A 27,438-nucleotide genomic window follows, 5' to 3' on the forward strand; every position below is an offset into this window, starting at 1 on the left:
ATTAATTGAATGCATGAGCCTTTGTGGATGATTTTAAATATGATTTTAAGTCTTTTTTTTTTCTTTTTTTTTTAATCTTTTTTTTTTTAAAATATGAACCGGAATAAGGACGTTTGAAAATGTGTCACAGAGAAGTGACGTCATCTAGCAGCAGCCAACAGAAAAGCACCTTCAGATGACGTCGCTCCCATGCTGTTTTTTAAATATTACACACAAGTAATACACATTTTCAAAAGCTAAAACTAATACTGAAACTAGCAAACGAATCTAAAACGAAGCATTCATGAAATGACAAAAACTAATCAAAACTAACAGTACCACCATGAAAACTAATTAAAACGAACTACATTTAAAAAACAAAACTCAAACTAACTATAATTATAGGAAAAAAGTCCTATGTTTTAGTCTTTGCGAATTAATTGAATGTACGAGCCTTTGGGGATGATTTTGAATATGATTTTAAGTCAATTTATTCTGATATTAACCGGAGAATGGACATTTGAAAGTGTGTCACACAGAAGTGATGTCATCGAGCAACAGCCAATAGAAAAGCACCTTCACATGACGTCGCTTCCATCCATGGTAGTTTTTAAATATGTCACACACTTAAAAAAATAAATAAATAAAAATAATACTGAAACTAAAACTGAACTAAAAACTAAGCATTTATTAAAAACTAAAACTAATAAAAACTAACAGAACCACCCTGAAAACTAATTAAAACTAACTCCATTAAAAAAAAAAAATCAAAACTAACTAAAATGAAAAATTCCAAAACTATAATAATTTATCCCTTGTGTGGAAAGAGAACAAGTCCATGATGACCACTTCATTTTGTCATGTTTTTTTTTTTTTTTTTTAAATAAGAAGAATTACAATTTTCTGAGTCACTTCAATGAACATTGTGTTGCTCTTTCTGTTGTGTGTGCCACATGGTGTGTGCCACATGGGGCCAGTATGATATTAGGTGCGTTTCCATTACCCTTTTTCGCAAAAATAAAAGCGATATTGTACTATTTCGATAAAGTACAATTTCGAATTGTCGGTGTTTCCATTGACGAGAGTTTCTCTTCTGAGGCGCAATTCTCGGAATGTCCCGTCTCGCGAGACCTCGCTGTTCTGTAGGAGGTGCTCATGATGTTTACGGTAGACGGACGCCCGGTGTAGTTATATTACTTTAAAAAAAAAAAACACTCACCCCTCACCGGGCGGTTTCGGGCATTTAGTGTTGGTGTTGTTGTGTGTTTTCCTCGGAAGTAGGCAAGCAGTTCCGACACGAAAGCAATCGTGGCACAGTACTTCCTACTTCCTGTAATCCTAAAATGTTGTTGTTCCCATGCAGAAGCTGGGTAAAAAGCGGGTTACAAATTGTTGAAAGTTTATGATGTTTTCTGCTAAATTTATCAGACATGGCAGGACAGGATTTTAAGCTCTCCTCTCCTTCAACTTTTCGAAGGGGGCTCGCTCGATTACACCTCTCTCTCTTTTGACGTGCAGTAGCCGATACAAATCACTTCAGCATGTAAAACTAAAATACAAACCCGAAATTAATAATTCTCAAAACAAATAGTAATTGCAAGTTTAATAAAAAATACACATAAACAACGTGTTGCAGTCCTTTCCTCCGTGACCGCGGGCGGGTGTCACATGACTACTAATGCGCAAAAAGTATTTCCATTACACTTTTGCGAAATGCTTCTTTTTCGATACGTCTCAAAAACCACCTCATGAGGGCGCAAAAACTTTTTTGCGATATTTGAGTTTTTTCGCAAATCCGGTGTTTCCATTACCAGCTTACTTTTGCGAAACATGCCTTTTGCGCAAAACTGAGGGTAATGGAAACGCACCTACTGACATACTACAAATAATTATTAGTAATATGCAAGGAGACTGTTACGACGACTCCGTCAACTCCAGTAATATTATGCGTTCTTGGCAGAGGATAAAGAATGCATTTTTACATCATGTTATCGACATGAAGTGGTAAGTGAGTGATAGAATTGTTGTTAGTGCTTTATTTGTAGTTGGTCGAGGTGCTCGTGTGATCTTTTGGCTGCGGGTCACTAGTAAAAAAAAAAAACGCCTCGGCCACATGCGAGCCTGACACGCCTCTGACCTGTCTGTAGCTCCGCCACGTCCGGACTGGCACGTGCGCACTGATTGGGCGGAAAGTGACGACCTTGACCACAAATAAAGATCAAATAGTGCTCCTTGTGTCGCGTCATGTCAATAGGATGCTTTGTTGAGTCGAGTTCACTTGAGGCTCAGCGTCAATGTGAAGTGAATGCGCGCGGAAAGCGGGGAATGTAACGACCGCCTGCTGTTGTTGTGTGTGAACGAGCAAGAGAGCTCCTGTGTGCGAGTCTGATGAAGGCAACGAGACTCGCCAGCCCAACTTGAAGGCGGCCAACTGATTTGAGTCAGCACTGACTAACACCGCTCACCACGCCGTGTGGGCTCGCGCACGCCGCCTGCTACTTAAAATTCACAGAGCAGGCGACAAATGGTCATTCTTAGTGACGCTTTTTTGACAAGGCCGTCGCAATGACAATTTTTATGGTCATTTTGGAGGCATTCAACTGGTCGTGAAGTTTTTGTTGGCATTTATAATAAATAGTAAGTCAACAAACGTGTGGACAGTTAGCTACCCGGAGCTATTGTTAGCCTTTGGCTAAAAACAACACTGAAGAATATTAACTTAGTGCAGACGTAGTAGTTTCTGGTCATTTTGGAGGGATTCGACTGGTCATGTGTGCAAAGTTTGTTCTGTTGGTATTAGGGGTGTTAAAAACAAATCGATTCGGCGATATATCGCGATACTACATCGCGCGATTCTCGAATCGATTCAATAAAAAAAAAATCGATTTTTTTTTTTTTTTTTTTTTAAGAGCTCAGAATTGTTCATTCGGTATTCGGATTCAACAGATTCAACGTCTTATCATCATTGCCTTTTTTTTTGTGTGTGTGTGTGTGTGTGAATCGATTTTTAAACTTCAATTTTTAATGGAAAAATATTCAGCAAAACGTCTGACTTCGGGTTAGGATTCACACCTTGAGCATGGAAGAATGTTATATGAACGGAACATTAAGCCTTAATATTTTATTTTAATGCTGCTCAAACATGAAACAGATTACAACCTCTATAAGATAAATAAATAATACATTTTCATATAAATCTTACACTCTACAAGCTTACTGATTAGTATTTTCTAAATTTTAATGAAAAAAAATCGCATCAATCAACTTATAAATTCGTATCGGGATTAATCGGTATCGAATCGAATCGTGACCTGTGAATCGTGATACGAATCGAATCGTCAGGTACTAGGCAATTCACACCCCTAGTTGGTATATATAGTCAATATAAGTCAACAAATTTATGGACGGTTAGCTACCAGGAGCTATCGTTAGCCTTTGGCTATAAACAACAATGGAGAACATGATTTTAGTACAGACGTAGTCGTTTCTGGTCAATTTGGAAGGATTCGACTAGTTGTGTGTGCTAAGTTTGTTTTGTTGGCATTTATAGTAAATGGGGGGGGGGGGGGGGTATGGTGGGCAATTGATACTGGCTTCTGAGTGGTGAGCGGCATATTCTTAATTGTTCTTTAACCAAGCAAAAATATTATTTTAGCTCAATATTTGATGATGATCACGATACGATATCACAATATGAAGGCCACGATACATTAATTATCACGATATAGTTGGCGATATTTAAAAAAGATCATAATATTGTAAAAAAGAGAGCTCATACTAAAAAACCCCCAAAAAAAACAAAACACAATATTGGTCTTCCGTAGCAATGCATATAAACCATCTACAATCTCTAATAACAATATTGAGGCACTTACTTGGTAATGCAAGCACACATTGATCGCTTCACAAGCAAATTAGGTTCCCCTTCATCTGACAATTAGCATAGATTTTAAACATAGAAGGCCAAAACATCCCTAATGAAAATTAAATTGCACTAATAAACTAGCCACTAGAGGGTGCTAGAATTGCACAAATGGAAATCAACCTGACTTTTTTTTTTTTTAACAGATGTGTTCCTTTTAAATATTGTGAACATGACAACGACAATATTGTGGCAGTTTTAATATCACGATATCACGATATTGCCCTCATCGTGGCATCCCTAGTCAGTAATATACCCAAATACAAAAATATTCAATAGCTGCCACGTTTTATGAAGCAAATCTTTACATTTGGGTTGTAAATGAAGCGTAGTGCTACTGATAGGCCCTAGTTGCTAGTGAACCTTTTGTCAAAAGGCTCACTTTATGATTTAATGCCTTCCTTGGTCATGCGAGCAGCTCTTTGGCTTCAAGATTGTTGCACTTCCATCACATTTTTTTTTTCTGCTTACTTGATTCGTTTTATGACCGTGTTGCCCGTGGGAATACGTGCATGCGCAAATACTCGCCCACCTGCGCACACATGTGCACGACAGCGAGGCCAGCTTTGGCGCAGAAAGGGTGAGACCTCCTGAACTCCAGTTCAAAGGTCAGGAGGCTTTGGACCCTCCCAGGCTGCGAGATCAACTGTATGTGCGTCTGTATTGACAAAGCTGTTTCACACATGGCACACAGACAACAACACCCCAGGCCGGGAATGCTTCAAGCAACGGATATTTGAACAGCAAAATCGTGTGGGTAGCCAATATAACATAACTTCAAGGCATATATTCTTGATCCTCTGTGGAAAAACAACTCTTTTTCTTGTGTCTGTTTGACTTTATCATGGTTGTTTCTATGGGAAGTTTCAAAAGGAAGGGGGAGGAGTGTCCTTTGAAGACAAGGTGTGTAGGTGTGGTTTGTGATATGAGCACATTTCACAGGTGTCGTGTGTGTGTGGGGGTGTGTGTGTGGGTGTGTGCTCATGATGCAAGCGGAGGTGGAGGGACGCCAGGTGGGCCACCTGTTCTTGCCAAGCGGCATTACAATGACACTATGAATGAGTCACACACCTGAAATGTTGATCTCTTAACCTTTGAACCCAGTACCTCAGTCTCGACGTTCCTATTATTTCTACTTCTTTTACATCTCTGTGTTTTATTTTTTATGTTTTTTAGGAGGCGGAATGTATGATGGCGGCCTGGTGAGCTTGACGGACTGCAATACCCATGGTCACATGGTAAGGCTGCTTCCTCTTTGTTTGCTATTTGCGAAAATATGCATATGGCTCTTTTGGCAACCGATGACGGCAAATGTGTTGCAAGCGCGAGGTTGCGTAATAATTGGGCGTGCAATGACAAATATCTCGCACACAAAGGATTGTGTAAGATGTCAAACGTGTGCTTATGTGACCTCTTGTCAAAGTGGAAATGGATTATTCGATAACCAGGCGTTTTTTTTTTTGTTTTTTTGTTTTTTGCACAGTGCCAAATATGGTCATACAGGAAGCTTTAATGTTGGGGTTACAGGTGGATTCAGAGAGACCATATGACATGTTTTTATTTGCGTTGTGGCTAAACTTAAAGAGATATTTGACTCATTGAGCCATTTTTAGTGGTTAAAAAGTTAATATTTTGTCTATAATTAATGTGGTAACTTGATTATTTTTTATGTACAATTAACTCTTTGTTTGGCAGCCATTTTCAGAAAAGATCACTTATAGTAGCAGCTGATTTAGAGCGTTTTGACTGTTTCAAGGCCCACAGAAAATTGTGTGTTAGGTCTACGTAAACACGGAGACTACCAAATGAAAGATTGAAGTCTCATCTTTCAGCAGAAAAAAAAGTGTGTTTCTAGTGTATTCAGATTTTCCATAATCTGCAGTAGAAAACAGGTTGGTTTGAGCGAAATCCTGTCTTTTGGACGAAAAGTCTGAGAAAAGAGGCTTTTTGTCAAAAGATGTATTTCATGCACAGCAGTGATTTTGACGCTGTTTTTTTTAATCTTTTGTACACCACAAACACCTGAAGAGCGCTTTCCTTCCATAAAACACTTAACACCGACAATAAAAAGTGTTTTTTGATGGCAAATAATTTATTTACAGTAAACAGTACAACAATTTGACTATCTTGACAAACTATTTACAAACTAACTTGCAGTGAAAAGGAAGACTTCATGCCTGCTGCGTGCCAGTCGGAATTTTTCAGGCAATGATGTGCAAATACAAATTGAAATGATCATATTGTAATTATTTATTTTGCAGCAGTGTGATGCAAAAACTGTATATATTTACCTTTCTTCTTGGATCTGGTGGGAGTTGCAATACTCCTGGCTCTCTGAGCTGTAAATAATAGAAATATATTTATATATATATTTACTTTCAGAATGTTTTCTATTTTATTTAATTGCAGCTGTGTAATGAAGTGTGTGTGTGTGTGTTTTTGTTTTTGTTTTTTTTGTTTTAACCCCTCTGCCCGATAAGCTGCGGTGGTCCGAAACTTGTAGATGCACTTGAAGATGCATGATTGGGAACGGAGCTTTTTAGCAAGATGCACGATCTGTGAATTGTACATTCACATTAGTTAGGCAACAGTTGTAATCGTGTATATCAGCACATTTACACGTGCTGTTTTGTCAGCTCTACACAAACGCTTGACGAACTAGTAGGGGTGTGAATTGCCTAGTACCTGACGATTCGATTCGTATCACGATTCACAGGTCACGATTCGATTCGATACCGATTAATCCCGATACGAATTTATAAGTCGATTGTTGCGATTTTTTTTCATTCAAATTTAGAAAATACTAATCAGTAAGCTTGTAGAGTGTAAGATTGATATGAAAATGTATTATTTATTTATCTGAAATTTCAGTCTTATCGAGGTTGTAATCTGTTTCATGTTTGAACAGCATTAAAATAAAATATTAAGGCTTAATGTTCCGTTCATATAACATTCTTCCATGCTCAAGGTGTGAATCCTAACCCGAAGTCAGACGTTTTGTTGAATATTTTTCCATTAAAAATGGAAGTTTAAAAATCGATTCACACACACACACACACACACACACAAAATAAAAAAAAGGCAATGATGATAAGACGTTGAATCGGTAAGACTACCGAATGAACAATTCTGAGCTCTTAAAAAAAATAAAAATAAAATAAAAATCGATTTTTTTTTTATTGAATCGATTCGAGAATCGCGCGATGTAGTATCGTGATATATCGCCGAATCGATTTTTTTAACACCCCTACGAACTAGTGAAAGCTAGTTAGCGAGTTAGCTTGTAGCAAGTTAGCGCTTACCTTAGCATATTTCTAGCTGGATCTGAGGATGTTGATTTGCTGTCTCATCATATTCTTCACGCTCGGATTGTTTCCACTCCTAATGATGATTTGGGCTGACCATAAAACGTCTATGACTCGCCGCACCTCGTCTGGGATCAACGGAAGCCCGTGAGGCAAGTCTGATGGCAAAAGCAGCCACTAACGTCAAACCCCCTCCTCTTCCCACTGGGGGTGGGTTGAGATGACGCAAAAGGAAGTCGTCACTGGCATCTAATGGCCATAGTTAGTCATTACAGTACAGGATCAGTTTAAAACTGAGACCTCAGCTGGCCAAGGCTTTACTCTGTAAATTCCCATTAAAAGCGTAGTTTTCGGGAATTCCTGACGGTGGCGCTTTACAGTCTGTTTGTAGGGTTCGGGAATTGCTGAACTTGGCAGCCAAAGAATTAATACCTTTAAAAAGTCTTTTTTTTTTTTTCTCTCTACTTTCTGTGAACTGATGATGACATCACCTGTGCTGAGGAAGTAGGTAACGACCAATCATGGCTTAGTTTACTGACCAAACCCAGAAAACAGCTGAGCCATGATTTGTGGTTACTTACTTCCTCAGCACAGGTGATGTCATCATCAGTCAACAGCAAGTAGAAACATTCCTTTTTAAAAGTATTAATTGTACATGAAAAATAATGGTTATCAAATTCATTCTGGACAAAATATTAACTTTGCACTGCTGAAAATTGTTCAATGAGTCAATTAGCCCTTTAACGTAACAAAACAATTTCAAAAACAGGTATTGGCACGATTGCATCATCGCCTTCATTCAGTTCATTCATGAAATCAGTCAAGGCAATAATTGGCCTCCATATTGAACTGTTTCTCTTCAAAATGTTCAACCAAAACATTAAAGTGCAACGAGCTTAGCGCTGACATATTCTACAGAATGCCATTGAGACGCTAACAGAAATTAGCATTGACGTCTGATGAATTGTGAGGTAGCTGGGGGTTGACTGTATTTTATTTATTTGTTATTATCGTCATTATTCTAATGATTGTGTCTGTCAGACTGTCAGTGTACCCAAAAGGCTGACTCACGCCGTCTCTCATACTCAAGTCGTGGGTCCCACGTGCACACCGGCCTCCATATGAGAGGCAGAAAAGCGCCATCTGTAGCGGGGGGGACAGACAGACAGACAGACAGACAGACAGTCTCCAATGAGCACACAAGCTGTCGTGCAAGTTTAATTTTTTTTTAATGTTTATTTCTGGAATTACACACAGCTGGTGTGGCGGGAATTTCTCCTAAGTGTATATGGAGTGTGAGAACTGAGCTGTTTTGTCTTGAATTCAACACATCCCTCCTTTGCACTCGGTCATTATTCAGGGTGATCACCGCGCAGTTGTCGCCCACTGAGCCACACACAAAGTTGGACCTCCATGACTGATTGCCACGCTTTAGCGTCCTTTGTTGCGGCTTCATATCGTCAGACCATACGCAGCGTGTATGGGGTGCGTTGCTGCGTGTGCGTGGGTGTGTGCGGGTGTGTGTTCCCACATCTGCCAGTCATAAAGTCATATTCCTTTCATCATATAAGGTGGCTGGCTGGGCTGGAACAATATTTGTATTATGCAAACACATTTCAGGGTGCAGTGCTAGAACCCCTTTTCATCATAGGAAATGCATTCCAGATCCACCCGCAATTGGTGAACAATTAAAATACACAGAGACCAAAAAGTTTCAACATGTTTAAAATTCCCACTCGTACTCATAATGCTTGAAGTTCAAGTCATGTAAATCTGGCACATAAAATCAAAGAGAAAAGGTTTCAAGGCCCACAGAAAACATTTTTTATTTAATTCATTTGCTCCCAAAAACAGCCAAAAAATAGGCAGGAGTGATAAAGGGTTTGAAATATAGCATAGATAAAGTCATTATAAACTTTCCAACAAAGTGCCACACCCAGAGCCGAACCACATGCAACATGCATACAACAATACTCAGAGGCATCTATTCTCTTTGCTTTGCGGGAACAGCAAATATAACTGTATCTTAGTCGGTTCACTGTAAATACTACAATGTGCTACTTCTACTATTTTACTACCATTTGACAATGGACTCCCATGGACCCCAGTGCCACATGCACACACTTCATTACTCCGTCTTACAAAACATCTTCTGTTGTCAATGGGCCACAGTCGTGTTGTCATGTGAGCCAACACAACTGTTGAGGCACAAAGGTTGCTCACAATGTTCTCGTTACATTTTTTTTCTTTGTCACTGGGACCAAAAGGAGCCACGTGTGAGTGTGTGACATCTGAGTTATTATGGTGATTATCCTGTATGTCATCCTCTTCTGCATCATCCCTCCCATTCTTCTCCCTGATAATTTTGCCGCTCCTTGTCCCCCGCTGAGCCAGGGTGTGCTAAATATAGTTGCTTTTGTGTTTACAAACATGCAAAAACACACACACAAGACCAGTGTTGCTCTTGGCTGTTGTTACAGACTATGAAAAATTGCTACATGGGATAGAAATGATTTGTGGCCTGTGAGAAAGGTACATTTTGTGCCTCGGAGATGATCTTTGCCTGCTATGTAAAAGAAACACTTTTGAAAAGCATTATGGGCGTGACCCTGGCTTGTAATCGGGAGCGGAAACTGTCTTTGACGTTTATCATAGCGGCCCAGGTTGACCTTCGTTAGCGGTTTATAATATTCGGGGACTGGTCTATAATGTCTGTTCGTTGGTGCTCACTAGTGTTCATTTTGTCAACAAAAACTAAACAAAAATACTTTTGTCAACACACCTTTTTCATCCGATTAAAACTAGACGAGACTAGACTAAAGCCCAATTCTCACTGGCTGCGGAAAGGACGCCGTGCGTTTTCCGTACGGCTTCCGCAAGAACTGCAATTCACACCGCGTGCGTTGCATGTTCGAAAATATGCTCCCGACAGACCACAAGATCACTTGGGGTTCATGCAATAACAACCGTGTATATAGAGATTTCCACTTGTGCAGTTCTTGCACCCTCTGGTGGCCAGTTTTTTTTTGTTTTGTTTTTGTTTTTTTCTTAGTGTAGTTTAATTTTCACAAGGCATGTTTTGGCCCTTCTATGTTTCAAATCCACGCAAATGGTCATATGTAGGGGAACATAATATATTTGTGAACAGAGTCAATATGTGGAGAAACTCAATTTATTGTATTTACTAATTTCTTATTTAATTAATTATTAATTAATTTTATTAATAAAAATGTATTGATTTATTGTAATGCTTGTACTAGTGCCTCAATATGTATGTATGTATATTTGTGTGTGTGTGTGTGTGTGTATATATATATATATATATATATATATATATATATATATATATATATATATATATATATATATATATATATACACACATACAATGGTACCTCTACTTACAAAATTAATTGGTTCTGGAAGAAAGTTCTTAAGTAGAAAATTTTGTAAGTAGAGACACATTTTCCATGGAAATGCCCTAATCCGTTCCAAGCCTCCCAAAATTCAGACATAAATGTTTTATAACGCATAAAAATGCATCAAAACATGTAACAAATACATGTTCCAATTAGATTATTGCACAATAATGAGAGTTGTGCATAATGTTTAAAAAACAAAACAAAAAAAACAACAAAGAATAGAGTAAAGAATAAAAAAGATGCTAATTTAACTTTTTAACTGCTGTCCTCATCGTTTTTTTCTGTCCTCTTTGGTTCATGTTCTCTCTCTGTGTTTTTTGCCTGGCATTTTGTGAAGAACTGATCCAAGGACGTTTGCTTTTGTCGGCTTTTAACAATCCTTCGGAAATGTCCAAGGCAAACGTCATCATAATGAACGATCGCCCGACTGGTTAACACTTTTTCTGGTTAACTCCTAGTGTTCTTTCGCCGACATTCCCTCACCTGCATCCTCCTTCACGAGGTCATTAAAAATGACAGTTGCCTTTTCACAAATGGTGGCCTCGGTCACTGTCACCAGCCATCTCGTTCTCCTTTATCCACACGAGTAACAACCTCTCCATCTCATCGTTCACTGCCGACCTCCTCTTCGAAATTATAGCGAGGCCTTTGGAAGGTGTTATACCTTTTTATGGCTTCCTTTTGTTTTAATAATGTGGCGATTGTAGATGCATTACGACCATATTCTTTGGCGAGATCAACCAAACGCATCCCTTTTTCATACTTTTCTATTATTAGGGCCCGAGCAGCGGCGGCGGCGGTGCCGCTGTGAGGTCCTATTGTTTTTCAAGGAATTCTTATTAGGGCCCGAGCAGCGACCGCTGCGAGGTCCCTATTGTTTTTCAAGGAATTCTTATTATTAGGGCCCGAGCAGCGGCGGCGGCGGTGCCGCTGCGAGGCCCTATTGTTTTTGTAGGAATTCTTCTTCTTATTATTAGGGCCCGAGCAGCGGCGGCGGCGGTGCCGCTGCGAGGCCCTATTGTTTTTGTAGGAATTCTTCTTATTATTATTATTAGGGCCCGAGCAGCGACCGCTGCGAGGTCCCTATTGTTCCTGAAGGAATTCTTATTATTATTAGGGCCCGAGCAGCGGCGGCGGCGGTGCCGCTGCGAGGCCCTATTGTTTTTGTAGGAATTCTTATTATTATTATTCTTATTATTATTCTTCTCCGCAAACAATCGCATTTTTGAGACGCTAAACGTGAACGAAAACTCACCAAACTTTACACGCACATCAGGCCTGGCGAAAAATTTGATATTTTAAAGTCGCCATACATGATAACAGAAAAATGGCTCCATAGCGCCACCTACATAGGTTAAACGGATCCCTGTCCCGCTACGATTGTCCTATGGCGACGAAAATTGTGTGGCACCCGTAGCACATCCAGATGAACAAAAACCTCTTTGATGTGTGTACCCTAAAATAGACAGAAAGTGAGGTATGTTCATCTGACTGTCCAATTTTGGCCCAGTTTTGCACATTTACAGGGGTCATACTTTTGCCCGCTTCTCCTACACGGTTAACCCGATTAACTTCAAACTTGGGATGGACCATCTCAACACCTGGGACAACATCATTGTAAAAAATCTAAAGTTTTTGATATACTATATGACGTCGGTGACGCATCAAATTTAGAGTTTAAAAATTCTTACTTCATGAAGCATTGCCGGTTGTACGTTTAATCTAGAGCTACGAAAATTGGTACACATATGTAACAGGCTATGACCTACAAAAAACTCTTTTTGAACCATATGCTAAACCTCACAGGAAGTCCGACATTTTGATTTATTTTGGAACGTGTTGCCATTTTTTTGGCCATTTCATTGGGGTCTTATTTTAACGAACTCCTCCTACAGTGTTTATCCGATCATCTTCAAACTTGGTGTGATTCATCTTAAGATGTTGAAGATGAAAAGTTATTGAAAGCTTTGTATTTCGTCGCACGCTGTTGTCATGGCATGCACTGTTTGCAAAGGAAAAAAAATATCCTTAAAGAAGCATTGCCAGTTGTACGAAGCAGCTAGAGCTACGAAAATTTGTAGACATATGTAACAGCCCAAGATGTACAAAAAAGTCTCTTGGTGCCCTGTGCTAAACCCAACAGGAAGTCCCCCAGGGGCCGGGCATCACATTTTGAGCTAAAAAACTCCTCTTTAACAAAGCATACCCGGCTGTACGTTTCACCTGGAGTTACCAAAATTTGTAGAGGTATATAACAGCCCTCGAGGTACAAAAAACTCTTTTTGAACCATATGCTAAACCTAACAGGATGTCCGCCATTTTTATTTACTTTGGACTGTGTTGCCATTTTTTGGGCCATTTCATAGGGGTCATATTTTAACGAACTCCTCCTACAGAGTTTATCCGATCATCTTCAAACTTGGTGTGACTCATCTTAAGATGTTGAGGATGAAAAGTTATTGAAAGCTCTTTATTTCGTCGCACGCTGTTGTCGTGGCATGCACTTTTTGCAAAGGAAAAAAATCCCTCTTAATGAAGCATTCCCAGTTGTACGAAGTAGCTAGAGCTACAAAAATTTGTCGACATATGTAACAGCCCACAATGTACAAAAAAGTCTCTTGGTGCCATGTGCTAAACCCAACAGGAAGTCCCCCAGGGGCCTTGCATCACATTTTGAGCTAGAAAACTCCTCTTTAACGAAGCATTCCTGGTTGTACGTTTCACCTAGCGCGATGATAATTTGCAGGCATACATAAGAGCCCACGATGTACAAAAAAGTCTCTTGGAACCATGTGCTAAACCAAACAGGAAGTCTGCCATTTTGATTTACGATGGGATTTGTTGCCATTTTTTGTGGCCTTTTTCAGTTGTCATATTTTAACGAACTCCTCGTACAAAGTTCATCCGACCGTCTTCAAACTTGGTGTGTTTCATCTTAAGATGTTTAAGATGCAAAGTTATCGAAAGTTTTTTTATTTTGTCGCACGCTGCTGCTATAGCGATGCTGTTTGCCAAGTGAAGTGCTGCTTTGTTTTTTTTTTTATCTATACATGTGTGAAAACTCATGAAACTTTGCAAACACATCAGACTTGTCATGAACATGAATTTTTAGAGATTTATTGTGCAATTTGCAATAAATAGCGCCCTCTAGACATTTTTATGAAGTATTTCCGATTGTATGATTCTGCTAGATTTGTGAAAATCCGATATTTTGATTTTATTTTGGGAATTATACATCATTTTTGGCCTCTTTCATTAAACTTTGCACAGACAAGGCATGGAAAAAACTAACATTTTAAATGGTCCTTGTTCCATGTAACAGTACCCCAACGTGCCAGTACCCTGACGTGCAAGTAACCCAACGTTGTGCTCAATAGCGCCCTCTATGCAGTTTTATGGAGCATTTCCAATTGTATGATTCAAGCGATACACAACTAAAGATGACTTGACCTAGATTTGTGAAAACTGGGAGGCATACCTATTAGCTTAAGACCTACAAAAAGTATTCTGTAGCCGTATGCTAAACCTAAAAGGAAGTCCGCCATTTTAAATTTATTTTGGGAATTGCACACCATCTTTGGCCTTTTGCACTCACAAAGCTTGTCAAAAACATTTTAGATGGTCCTTGTCCGATTTGACAGTACCCCAACGTGCCAGTACCCCGACGTGCAAGTACCCCAACGTGGCCCAGGTTGCGAGGGCCCTTTATAGCTGCTCGCAGCTCTAGTTCTTCTTCTTCTTCTTTGTTATTATTCTTTTCCGCAAACAACCACATTTTTGAGGCACTAAACATGAACGAAAACTCACCAAACTTTACACGCAGATCGGGTCTGGCGAAAAATTTGATATTTTAAAGTCGCCATACATGATAACAGAAAAATGGCTCTGTAGCGCCACCTACATAGGTTTAACGGATCCCTGTCCCGCTACGATTGTCCTATGGCTACGAAAATTGTGTGGCACCTGTAGCACATCCAGATGAACAAAAACCTCTTTGATATGTGTACCCTAAAATAGACAGGAAGTGAGGTATGAGTATTTGAATGTCCAATTTTGGCCCATTTTTGCACATTTACAGGGGTCATACTTTTGCCCGCTTCTCCTACACGGTTAACCCGATTGACTTCAAACTTGGGCTGTACCATCTCAACACCTGGGACAACATCATGGTAAAAAATCTAAAGTTTTTGACATACTATATGACGGTGGCGGGGCATCAAATTTACAGTTTCAAAATTCTTACTTAACGAAGCATTGCCGGTGGTACGTTTAATCTAGAGCTACGAAAATTGGTACACATATGTAACAGACTATGATCTACAAAAAAGCCTGTTGGTGCCATATGCTAAACCTAACAGGAAGTCCGCCAGAGGCGAGGCATCAAATTTTGTGTTTCAAAATTCTAACTTAATGAAGCATTCCCGGCTGTACATTTCACCTAGAGTTACCAATATTTGAAGACATATGTAACAGCCCTCAAGGTACAAAAAACTCTTTTTGAACCATATGCTAAACCGAACAGGAAGTCCGCCATTTTGATTTACTTTGGAACGTGTTGCCATTTTTTGGGCCATTTCATAGGGGTCTTATTTTAATGAACTCCTCCTACAGAGTTTATCCGATCATCTCCAAACTTGGTGTGATTCATCTTAAGATGTTGAAGATGAAAAGTTATTGAAAGCTTTTTATTTTGTCGCACGCTGTTGCCGTGGCATGCACAGTTTGCAAAGGAAAAAATTACTTCTTAATGAAGCATTCCCAGTTGTACGAAGCAGCTAGAGCTACGAAAATTTGGAGACAAATGTAACAGCCCACGATGTACAAAAAAGTCTCTTGGTGCCATGTGCTAAACCCAACAGGAAGTCCCGTAGGGGCCGGGCATCACATTTTGAGCTAAAAAACTCCTCTTTAACGAAGCATTCCCGGTTGTACGTTTCACCTAGCGCTATGATAATTTAGAGGCATACATAAGAGCCCACGATGTACAAAAAAGTCTCTTGGAACCATGTGCTAAACCAAACAGGAAGTCCGCCATTTTGATTTATGATGGGATTTGTAGACTTTTTTTGTGGCCTTTTTTAGGGGTCATATTTTAACTCCTCCTACAAAATTCATCCGACCGTGTTCAAACTTGGTGTGTTTCATCTTAAGATGTTTAAGATGCAAATTTATCGAAAGTTTTTTATTTTGTCGCACGCTGCTGCTATAGCGATGCATTGGTTGCCAAGTAAAGTGCTGCTTTGTTTTTTTTTATCTATACATGTGTGAAAACTCGTGAAACTTTGCACACACATCAGACTTGTCATTAACATGAATTTTTAGAGATTTCTTGTGCAATTTGCAATAAATCGCACCCTCTATACATTTTTTATGGAGCATTTCCGATTGGATGATTCAAGCGCAAAATAACTAAAGATGACTTGACTTGACCTAGATTTGTGAAAACTCAGAGGCATACCTATTATATTATTATTATTTTTTGTACCTTACAAGATTATCTCTTGTGCCACATTAAACCCCTTTGCAGGCCTGAGCCAAACCACGGTCCATACATTTGATACCACTGCTTTATTTCAATGGTCAAGTACTTCATAACCACACCTACTTATGCTTGTCCTTGCATATATAGTAGACAACAAAGAGCTCTTTCAACAAAAGACATTTCCATCTACAAAGTCATACAAGGTAAGCACTCTATAAATTCTGCAATCACTACACTTCTATTCCTAAATTATCACTTCAAATACCAACAATGGTTAATACAGCTACAAATTTCTTGTATGTTTATGAAGTATGATACTGTATTTATTTCTACTCCTTTGCTTTTCTACAGAACATGAACAAATCAACAAGCAAATTCTCTTTTGATAAAGACCCTCTAATCATCTCCATACGCAAAGATTGCCAACTTTTTTCCGTAAGTATACAATACATAAACTAAACAGGACAACTTTCTCAATCATATACAGTATGCCATACATATATGTATTAAGTTCTCATTTATTAACAGGTTTGTTAAAGGCACCTTTAGTGTGTTTTTCTGTTTGTAATGTTTCTCCACGAGCACGTCTAGCCATTGATATCATGTAGAACACATATGCTAACCTTTTAGAGACAATTGAAGCTTACTTGCACAGTAGCCACTATCTTAACCACTTAATTCACATGTCTACTTGACAACTTATTACATGTAGTGAAATGGTACTTTGTGCGTCTTATGCTTTTTTCTGAACACTGCTTTTCAACTCTTTCCTTAAAACCAATACATGCGGCACTGTTATACTGTATAAATATATATGTCCGTGTGTATATATAACCATTTATGTACCTGTCGTATCCTTACTTTTATTCATCATTTCATCACACAATCCTAAAACATTGCTTTTTGACCCAGAGGATTCAACTATACCATTTTTGCGTGTCTTATTACTTACTAGCTATATTATTTATTAACGGGCAAAAACTATGAATATAAGATCACCGTCAAATATTACGTCTGTAATATCCATATACAGTGCATTACATAATATGCATTTGTATTAAGACACTACCATGCTAAAAATATGCACACGACTGTTCTGTAAACTACACCTAAGACAACCAAACTTCACAGATCTAACATGATTCTTCATTCTTTTTTGTTCTACAGATGTATCAAATGCTGCCACACAGACAGAAGAAGCCACTGAGGACATGCACGAAGACGATGATCACAATATAACAGGACAGGTTAACCCCCCTGAAGTTTTAGCCCGCAGATCAAAGCGTCCTAGGACTAATTCATCCATGGAGGTTACATTATCCTAAGACAGACTACGTGCTAACCCAAACTCTTTGACCCCAAGGGATTCATCTGTCCCAGAAAACTTTTACACTAAAGAGTTTATCTGTCCTAGGGCGCTGTTAACCCCAGGTTAAAGTGTTATTTAATCTGTCCTGTTACAACAGCTATACATAAACAGCTGCATTCCTCTCCTGTTCCATCTCTCGCACTTCTTTCATCTCTTTTTCTCCTCTACTTATACCTATGCTTGCTCATGTGCTTTTTTCCCCTTTAGATGATGTCATTGGTTAGCCTGCTTCAAAGCTACATTTTTTCTTGAATAACTGTCACACATTTACTGTTTGCTGGACCCTACAAAACTGTCACAATACTTCACTATGTCATGAATACGTATGTGTTGCACAGCGACACCACATTAAGAGTCATCAAAAAGCTTTTTATTTGATCACACACCATCTCTGTGCCATGCAATGTTTTCAAATAAACAGATGCTGGTTTTGAATATCAAACGAGCGACTTTTCATGAAACTTTGCACACACATCAGAAAGTCCACACTTTTGAATTTATTTTGGGAATTGTGCATCATTTTTGGCCTTTTACTGCACCTTTTTACACACAAGGCACGGCAAATGCATTTCTATTTTCCATGGTCCTTGTCTATTTAACAGTACCCCAACGTGCAAGTCCCCCGACTTGCATATACCCCAACGTGGCCCGGGTTGCGAGGGCCCTTTATAGCTGCTCGCAGCTCTAGTTCTTATTATTATTCTTCTCCGCAAACAATCGCATTTTTGAGACACTAAACGTGACCGAAAACTCACCAAACTTTACACGCACATCAGGCCTGGCGAAAAATTTGATATTTTAAAGTCGCCATACATGATAACAGAAAAATGGCTCCTTAGCGCCCCCTACATAGGTTAAACTGATCCCTGTCCCGCTACGATTGTCCGACGGCTATGAAAATTGTGTGGCACCTGTAGCACATCCCAATGAACAAAAACCTCTTTGAAGTGTGTACCCTAAAATAGACAGAAAGTGAGGTATGAGTATTTAAATGTCCAATTTTTGCCAATTTTTGCACATTTACAGGGGTCATACTTTTGCCCGCTTCTCCTACACGGTTAACCCGATTGACTTCAAACTTGGGATGTACCATCTCAACACCTGGGACAACATCATTGTGAAAAATGAAAAGTTTTTGATATACTATATGACGGCGGCGGCGCATCAAATTTAGAGTTTAAAAATTCTTACTTCACGAGGCATTGCCGGTTGTACGTTTAATCTAGAGCTACGAAAATTGGTACACATATGTAACAGACTATGACCTACAAAAAACTCTTTTTGAACCATATGCTAAACCTAACAGGAAGTCCACCATTTTGATTTATTTTGGAACGTGTTGCCATTTTTTTGGCCATTTCATTGGGGCCTTATTTTAACGAACTCCTCCTACAGTGTTTATCCGATCATCTTCAAACTTGGTGTGATTCATCTTAAGATGTTGAAGATGAAAAGTTATTGAAAGCTTTGTATTTCGTCGCACGCTGTTGTCATGGCATGCACTGTTTGCAAAGGAAAAAAAATATCCTTAAAGAAGCATTGCCAGTTGTACGAAGCAGCTAGAGCTACGAAAATTTGTAGACATATGTAACAGCCCAAGATGTACAAAAAAGTCTCTTGGTGCCCTGTGCTAAACCCAACAGGAAGTCCCCCAGGGGCCGGGCATCACATTTTGAGCTAAAAAAAACTCCTCTTTAACAAAGCATACCCGGCTGTACGTTTCACCTAGAGTTACCAAAATTTGTAGAGGTATATAACAGCCCTAGAGGTACAAAAAACTCTTTTTGAACCATATGCTAAACCTAACAGGACGTCCGCCATTTTGATTTACTTTGGAATGTGTTGCCATTTTTTTGGGCCATTTCATAGGGGTCATATTTTAACAAACTCCTCCTACAGAGTTTATCCGATCATCTTCAAACTTGGTGTGATTCATCTTAAGATGTTGAAAATGAAAAGTTATTGAAAGTTTTTTATTTCGTCACACGCTGTTATCGTGGCATGCACTTTTTGCAAAGGAAAAAAATCCTTCTTAATGAAGCATTCCCAGTTGTACGAAGCAGCTAGAGCGACGAAAAATTGTAGACATATGTAACAGCCCAGGATGTACAAAAATGTCTCTTGGTGCCATGTGCTAAACGCAACAGGAAGTCCCCCAGGGGCCGGGCATCACATTTTGAGCTAAAAAACTCCTCTTTAACGAAGCATTCCCGGTTGTACGTTTCACCTAGCGCTATGATAATTTGCAGGCATACATAAGAGCCCACGATGTACAAAAAAGTCTCTTGGAACCATGGGCTAAACCAAACAGGAAGTCCGCCATTTTGATTTATGATGGGATTTGTTGCCATTTTTTGTGGCCTTTTTCAGGGGTCATATTTTAACGAACCCCTCCTACAAAATTTATCCGACTGTCTTCAAACTTGGTATGTTTCATCTTAAGATGTTTAAGATGCAAAGTAATCGAAAGTTTTTTATTTTGTCACACGCTGTTGCCATAGCAATGCATGGGAATTGCACACCATATTTTGCGTTTTGATTAAACACCTAAAGCTATGATAATTTGCAGGCAAACATAAGAGCTCAGGATGTACAAAAAAAGTCTCTTGGAGCAATATGCTAAACCAATCAGGAAGTCCACCATTTTGATTTACGTTGGGATTTGTAGCCATTTTTTGTGGCCTTTTTTAGGGGTCATATTTTAACGAACTCCTCCTACAAAATTTATCCGACTGTCTTTAAACTTGGTGTGCTTCATCTTAAGATGTTTAAGATGCAAAGTTATCGAAAGTTATTTATTTTGTCGCACGCCGTTGTCATGGCGATGCATTGTTTGCCAAGTAAAATGTTACTTTTTTTTTTTGGTCTAAACATGTGCAAAAACTCATGAAACTTTACACACACATCAGGCTTGTCATCAGCATGAATATTTTAGAGATTTCTTATTCAATTTGCAATAAATGGTTCAATAGCGCCCTCTAGACATTTTTATGAAGCTTTTGCAAATGTTTTGTGTTTTATGATTCAGCTAGATTTGTAAAAATTGGGATACCTATCAGCCTAAGACTTACAAAAAGGTTTCTAAAGCCATATGCTGAATCAAAAAGGAAGTCTGCCATTTTGATTTACTTTGGTATTTGTAGCCATTTTTTGGGGCCTTTTATAGGGGTCATATTTTCAACAGAACTTATCAGATCGTCTTCATTCTTTGGCGTGTTTCATCTTAAGATATTTAAGATGAAAAGTTATTGAATTTTTTTATTTTGTCACACGCCTTTGCTGTAGCCATGCATTGTTTGTGAAGAAAAATGCTTTTTTGAGAGTCTAAATATGGGTGAAAACTCACAAAACTTTGCACACGCACCAGACCTGTCTAGAACATGAATATTTTATTTAGAGATTTGTTGTGCTATTTGTAATAAATGGCTCAATAGCGCCCTCTAGACATTTTTATGAAGTCTTTCCGATTATATGATTCAGCTAGATGTGTGAATATTGGCAGGCATGCCGAATATATTCAAAAAGTATTCTATATAGCCATGTGCCAATCCATTTTGATTTTATTTTGTTAATTGTGCATCGTTTTTGGCCTTTCCATGAAACTTTAAAAACACAAAGCATGGCAAAAACGTTTACAATTTAGATGGTTTCCTATTTGACAGTACCCCAACATGCCAGTACCCCGACGTGCAAATACCCCAACGTGGCCCGGGTTGCGAGGGCCCTTTATAGCTGCTCGCAGCTCTAGTTATTCTTATTATTATTCTTCTCCGCAAACAATCGCATTTTTGAGACACTAAACGTGACCGAAAACTCACCAAACTTTACACGCACATCAGGCCTGGCGAAAAATTTGATATTTTAAAGTCGCCATACATGATAACAGAAAATGGCTCCTTAGCGCCCCCTACATAGGTTAAACGGATCCCTGTCCCGCTACGATTGTCCGACGGCTATGAAAATTGTGTGGCACCTGTAGCACATCCCAATGAACAAAAACCTCTTTGAAGTGTGTACCCTAAAATAGACAGAAAGTGAGGTATGAGTATTTAAATGTCCAATTTTTGCCAATTTTTGCACATTTACAGGGGTCATACTTTTGCCCGCTTCTCCTACACGGTTAACCCGATTGACTTCAAACTTGGGATGTACCATCTCAACACCTGGGACAACATCATTGTGAAAAATGAAAAGTTTTTGATATACTATATGACGGCGGCGGCGCATCAAATTTAGAGTTTAAAAATTCTTACTTCACGAAGCATTGCCGGTTGTACGTTTAATCTAGAGCTACGAAAATTGGTACACATATGTAACAGGCTATGACCTACAAAAAACTCTTTTTGAACCATATGCTAAACCTAACAGGAAGTCCACCATTTTGATTTATTTTGGAACGTGTTGCCATTTTTTTGGTCATTTCATTGGGGTCTTATTTTAACGAACTCCTCCTACAGTGTTTATCCGATCATCTTCAAACTTGGTGTGATTCATCTTAAGATGTTGAAGATGAAAAGTTATTGAAAGCTTTGTATTTCATCGCACGCTGTTGTCATGGCATGCACTGTTTTTAAAGGAAAAAAAATATCCTTAAAGAAGCATTCCCATTTGTACGAAGCAGCTAGAGCTACGAAAATTTGTAGACATATGTAACAGCCCAAGATGTACAAAAAAGTCTCTTGGTGCCCTGTGCTAAACCCAACAGGAAGTCCCCCAGGGGCCGGGCATCACATTTTGAGCTAAAAAACTCCTCTTTAACAAAGCATACCCGGCTGTACGTTTCACATAGAGTTACCAACATTTGTAGAGGTATATAACAGTCCTCGAGGTACAAAAAACTCTTTTTGAACCATATGCTAAACCTAACAGGACGTCCGCCATTTTGATTTACTTTGGAATGTGTTGCCATTTTTTTTGGCCATTTCATAGGGGTCATATTTTAACAAACTCCTCCTACAGAGTTTATCCGATCATCTTCAAACTTGGTGTGATTCATCTTAAGATGTTGAAAATGAAAAGTTATTGAAAGTTTTTTATTTCGTCACACGCTGTTGTCGTGGCATGCACTTTTTGCAAAGGAAAAAAAATCTTATTAATGAAGCATTCCCAGTTGTACGAAGCAGCTAGAGCGACGAAAAATTGTAGACATATGTAACAGTCCAGGATGTACAAAAAAGTCTCTTGGTGCCATGTGCTTAACCTAACAGGAAGTCCCCCAGGGGCCGGGCATCACATTTTGAGCTAAAAAACTCCTCTTTAACGAAGCATTCCCGGTTGTACGTTTCACCTAGCGCTATGATAATTTGCAGGCATACATAAGAGCCCACGATGTACAAAAAAGTCTCTTGGAACCATGTGCTAAACCAAACAGGAAGTCCGCCATTTTGATTTATGATGGGATTTGTTGCCATTTTTTGTGGCCTTTTTCAGGGGTCATATTTTAACGAACCCCTCCTACAAAATTTATCCGACTGTCTTCAAACTTGGTATGTTTCATCTTAAGATGTTTAAGATGCAAAGTAATCGAAAGTTTTTTATTTTGTCACACGCTGTTGACATAGCAATGCATCGAATTGCACACCATATTTTGCGTTTTGATTAAACAGACAAAGCATTCCCGGTTGTACGTTTCACCTAAAGCTATGATAATTTGCAGGCAAACATAAGAGCTCAGGATGTACAAAAAAAGTCTCTTGGAGCCATATGCTAAACCAATCAGGAAGTCCACCATTTTGATTTACGTTGGGATTTGTAGCCATTTTTTGTGGCCTTTTTTAGGGGTCATATTTTAACGAACTCCTCCTACAAAATTTATCCGACTGTCTTTAAACTTGGTGTGCTTCATCTTAAGATGTTTAAGATGCAAAGTTATCGAAAGTTATTTATTTTGTCGCACGCCGTTGTCATGGCGATGCATTGTTTGCCAAGTAAAATGCTGCTTTTTTGTTTTGGTCTAAACATGTGCAAAAACTCATGAAACTTTACACACACATCAGGCTTGTCATCAGCATGAATATTTTAGAGATTTCTTATTCAATTTGCAATAAATGGTTCAATAGCGCCCTCTAGACATTTTTATGAAGCTTTTGCAAATGTTTTGTGTTTTATGATTCAGCTAGATTTGTAAAAATTGGGATACCTATCAGCCTAAGACTTACAAAAAGGTTTCTAAAGCCATATGCTGAATCAAAAAGGAAGTCTGCCATTTTGATTTACTTTGGTATTTGTAGCCATTTTTTTGGGGCCTTTTATAGGGGTCATATTTTCAACAGAACTTATCAGATCGTCTTCATTCTTTGGCGTGTTTCATCTTAAGATATTTAAGATGAAAAGTTATTGAATTTTTTTATTTTGTCACACTCCTTTGCTGTAGCCATGCATTGTTTGTGAAGAAAAATGCTTTTTTGAGAGTCTAAATATGGGTGAAAACTCACAAAACTTTGCACACACACCAGACCTGTCTGGAACATGAATATTTTATTTAGAGATTTGTTGTGCAATTTGTAATAAATGGCTCAATAGCGCCCTCTAGACATTTTTATGAAGTCTTTCCGATTATATGATTCAGCTAGATGTGTGAATATTGGCAGGCATGCCGAATATATTCAAAAAGTATTCTATATAGCCATGTGCCAATCCATTTTGATTTTATTTTGTTAATTGTGCATCGTTTTTGGCCTTTCCATGAAACTTTAAAAACACAAAGCATGGCAAAAACGTTTACAATTTAGATGGTTTCCTATTTGACAGTACCCCAACATGCCAGTACCCCGACGTGCAAATACCCCAACGTGGCCCGGGTTGCGAGGGCCCTTTATAGCTGCTCGCAGCTCTAGTTCTTCTTTTTATTTGTTATTATTCTTTTCCGCAAACAATCACATTTTTGAGACACTAAACGTGAACGAAAACTCACCAAACTTTACACACACGTCAGGCCTGGCGAAAAATTTGATATTTTAAAGTCGCCATAGGTGATAACAGAAAAATGGCTCCATAGCGCCACCTACATAGGTTAAACAGATCCCTGGCCCGCTACGATTGTCCGACGGCTATGAAAATTGTGTGGCACCTGTAGCACATCCAGATGAACAAAAACCTCTTTGATGTGTGTACCCTAAAATAGACAGGAAGTGAGATATGAGTATTTAAATGTCCAATTTTGGCCAATTTTTGCACATTTACAGGGGTCATACTTTTGCCTGCTTCTCCTACACGGTTAATCCAATTGACTTCAAACTTGGGATGTACCATCTCAAGACCTGGGACAACACCATGGTAAAAAATCTAAAGTTTTCGACATACTATATGACGGCGGTGGGGCATCAAATTTAGAGTTTCAAAACTCTTACTAAACGTAGTATTGCCGGTTGTATGTTTAACCTAGAGCTACGAAAATTGGTACACATATGTAACAGACTATGACCTACAAAAAAGTCTGTTGGTGCCATATGCTAAACCCAACAGGAAGTCCGCCAGAGGCGGGGCATCAAATTTGGAGTTTCAAAATTCTTACTTAATGAAGCATTCCCGGCTGTACGTTTCACCTAGAGTTACCAAAATTTAAAGACATATGTAACAGCCCTCAAGGTACAAAAAACTCTTTTTGAACCATATGCTAAACCTAACAGAAAGTCCACCATTTTGATTTACTTTGGAACGTGTTCCCATTTTTTTGGCCATTTCATAGGGGTCCTATTTTAACGAACTCCTCTTACAGAGTTTATCCGATCATCTTCAAACTTGGTGTGATTCATCTTAAGATGTTGACGATGAAAAGTTATTGAAAGCTTTTTATTTCATCGCTCGCTGTTGTCGTGGCATGCACTGTTGGCAAAGGAAAAAAAAATCCTTCTTAATGCAGCGTTCCCAGTTGGACGAAGCAGCTCGAGCTACAAAAATTTGTAGACATATGTACACATTTGTCCACATATATATATTTACATATGCATGTAAAAAAATTATGTCAGGCTAAACTAAATGGTTGATTAGGCCCCACACATTTTCACCTTACCATACCCGGCCCTCTTTGCAAAAGGTTTGAACACTCCTGGCCTAAACCTAGGTGTATACTCAAACTATGCACGCACATAAAGCCTGGAACAAAATGTGTAATTTAGAGGGTTCTTGTTTTGTTTTTTGTATTCCTTATATTTCATGTCATTATACTTGACACACTATTTTTACTACTCACTGAATCAGTTATAAGAACATTTAATTGATACAATCCAATCACATCCTAGAGAATTGAAAACACATTCAATCATGAGGTTGTTAAGACACATTTACTTCTGTAGCACTTAACCACAAACAAGTTGCGACATCCCCTGATCTAACCCTCCAACCGGGCAAGGAAAAACTTTCAGGGGTCATATTTTAACGAACCCCTCCTACAAAATTTATCCGACTGTCTTCAAACTTGGTGTGTTTCATCTTAAGATGTTTAAGATGCAAAGTAATCGAAAGTTTTTTATTTTGTAACACGCTGTTGCCATAGCAATGCATTGTTTGTCAAGTGCTGCTTTTTTTTTTTTATACACATGAAAACTCATGGAACTTTGCAAACACATCAGACTTGTCATGAACATGAATTTTCAGAGATTTATTGTGCAATTTGCAATAAATAGCGCCCTCTAGACCTTTTTATGAAGCATTTCCGATTGTATGATTATGCTAGACCTACAAAAAAGTATTATGTAGCCATTTGCCAAACCAAAGAGGAAGTCCGCTATTTTGATTTTATTTTGGGAATTCTACATCATTTTTGGCCTTTTTCATTCAACTTTGCACAGACAAGGCATGGAAAAAACTAACATTTTAAATGGTCCTTGTTCCATGTAACAGTTGTCAAGTGCTGCTTTTTTTTTTTTTTATACACATGAAAACTCATGAAACTTTGCAAACACATCAGACTTGTCATGAACATGAATTTTCAGAGATTTATTGTGCAATTTGCAATAAATAGCGCCCTCTAGACATTTTTATGAAGCATTTCCGATTGTATGATTATGCTAGACCTACAAAAAAGTATTATGTAGCCATTTGCCAAACCAAAGAGGAAGTCCGCTATTTTGATTTTATTTTGGGAATTATACATAATTTTTGGCCTTCTTCATTAAACTTTGCAAAGACAAGGCATGGAAAAAACTAACATTTTAAATGGTCCTTGTTCCATGTAACAGTACCCCAACGTGCCAGTACCCCGACGTGCAAGTAACCCAACGTTGTGCTCAATAGCGCCCTCTATGCATTTTTATGGAGCATTTCCAATTGTATGATTCAAGCGATACACAACTAAAGATGACTTGACCTAGATTTGTGAAAACTGGGAGGCATACCTATTAGCTTAAGACCTACAAAAAGTATTCTGTAGCCGTATGCTAAACCTAAAAGGAAGTCCGCCATTTTGAATTTATTTTGGGAATTGCGCACCATATTTTGCGTTTTGATTAAACTTTGCACACACAAGGCTTGTCAAAAACATTTTAGATGGTCCTTGTCCTATTTGACAGTACCCCAACGTGCCAGTACCCCGACGTGCAAGTACCCCAACGTGGCACGCCTTTGCTGTAGCGATGCATTGTTTGCAAAGAATTTTTTTTTTTTATATGATTCAGCAAGATGTGTGAATATTGGGAGGCATACCTATCAGCCGAATACCTCGACAAAGCATTCCATAGCAATGTGAACAAACACAAAAAGCATGGCAAAACATTTACAATTTAGACGGTTTCTTATGAAACAGTACCCTAACGTGCCAGTACCCCGACGTGCAAATACCCCAACGTGGCACGGGTTGCGAGGGCCCTTTATAGCTGCTCGCAGCTCTAGTTATTCTTTTTCTTTGTTATTATTCTTTTCCGCAAACAATCAAATTTTTGAGACACTAAACGTGAACGAAAACTCACCAAACTTTACACACACGTCAGGCCTGGCGAAAAAATTTGATATTTTAAAGTCGC

General features: G+C 38.7%; 1 protein-coding gene across 5 annotated transcripts in view; it reads left to right on the top strand.

Moving 5' to 3' along the window:
- The window catches only part of kdm6ba (lysine (K)-specific demethylase 6B, a), a 140,884-nt gene that overhangs the window by 55,675 nt on the left and 57,771 nt on the right, over positions 1 to 27,438 (top strand). For all 5 annotated transcript variants that reach the window (XM_077499582.1, XM_077499587.1, XM_077499584.1 and 2 more), the window contains one exon: positions 5,078 to 5,139. The gene's annotated coding sequence lies outside the window, so the exon portion shown is untranslated. The remainder of the gene's footprint in view (positions 1 to 5,077; positions 5,140 to 27,438) is intronic.

Source organism: Festucalex cinctus, chromosome 16 (assembly GCF_051991245.1).
Source record: "Festucalex cinctus isolate MCC-2025b chromosome 16, RoL_Fcin_1.0, whole genome shotgun sequence".
Lineage (NCBI taxonomy): Eukaryota > Metazoa > Chordata > Actinopteri > Syngnathiformes > Syngnathidae > Festucalex > Festucalex cinctus.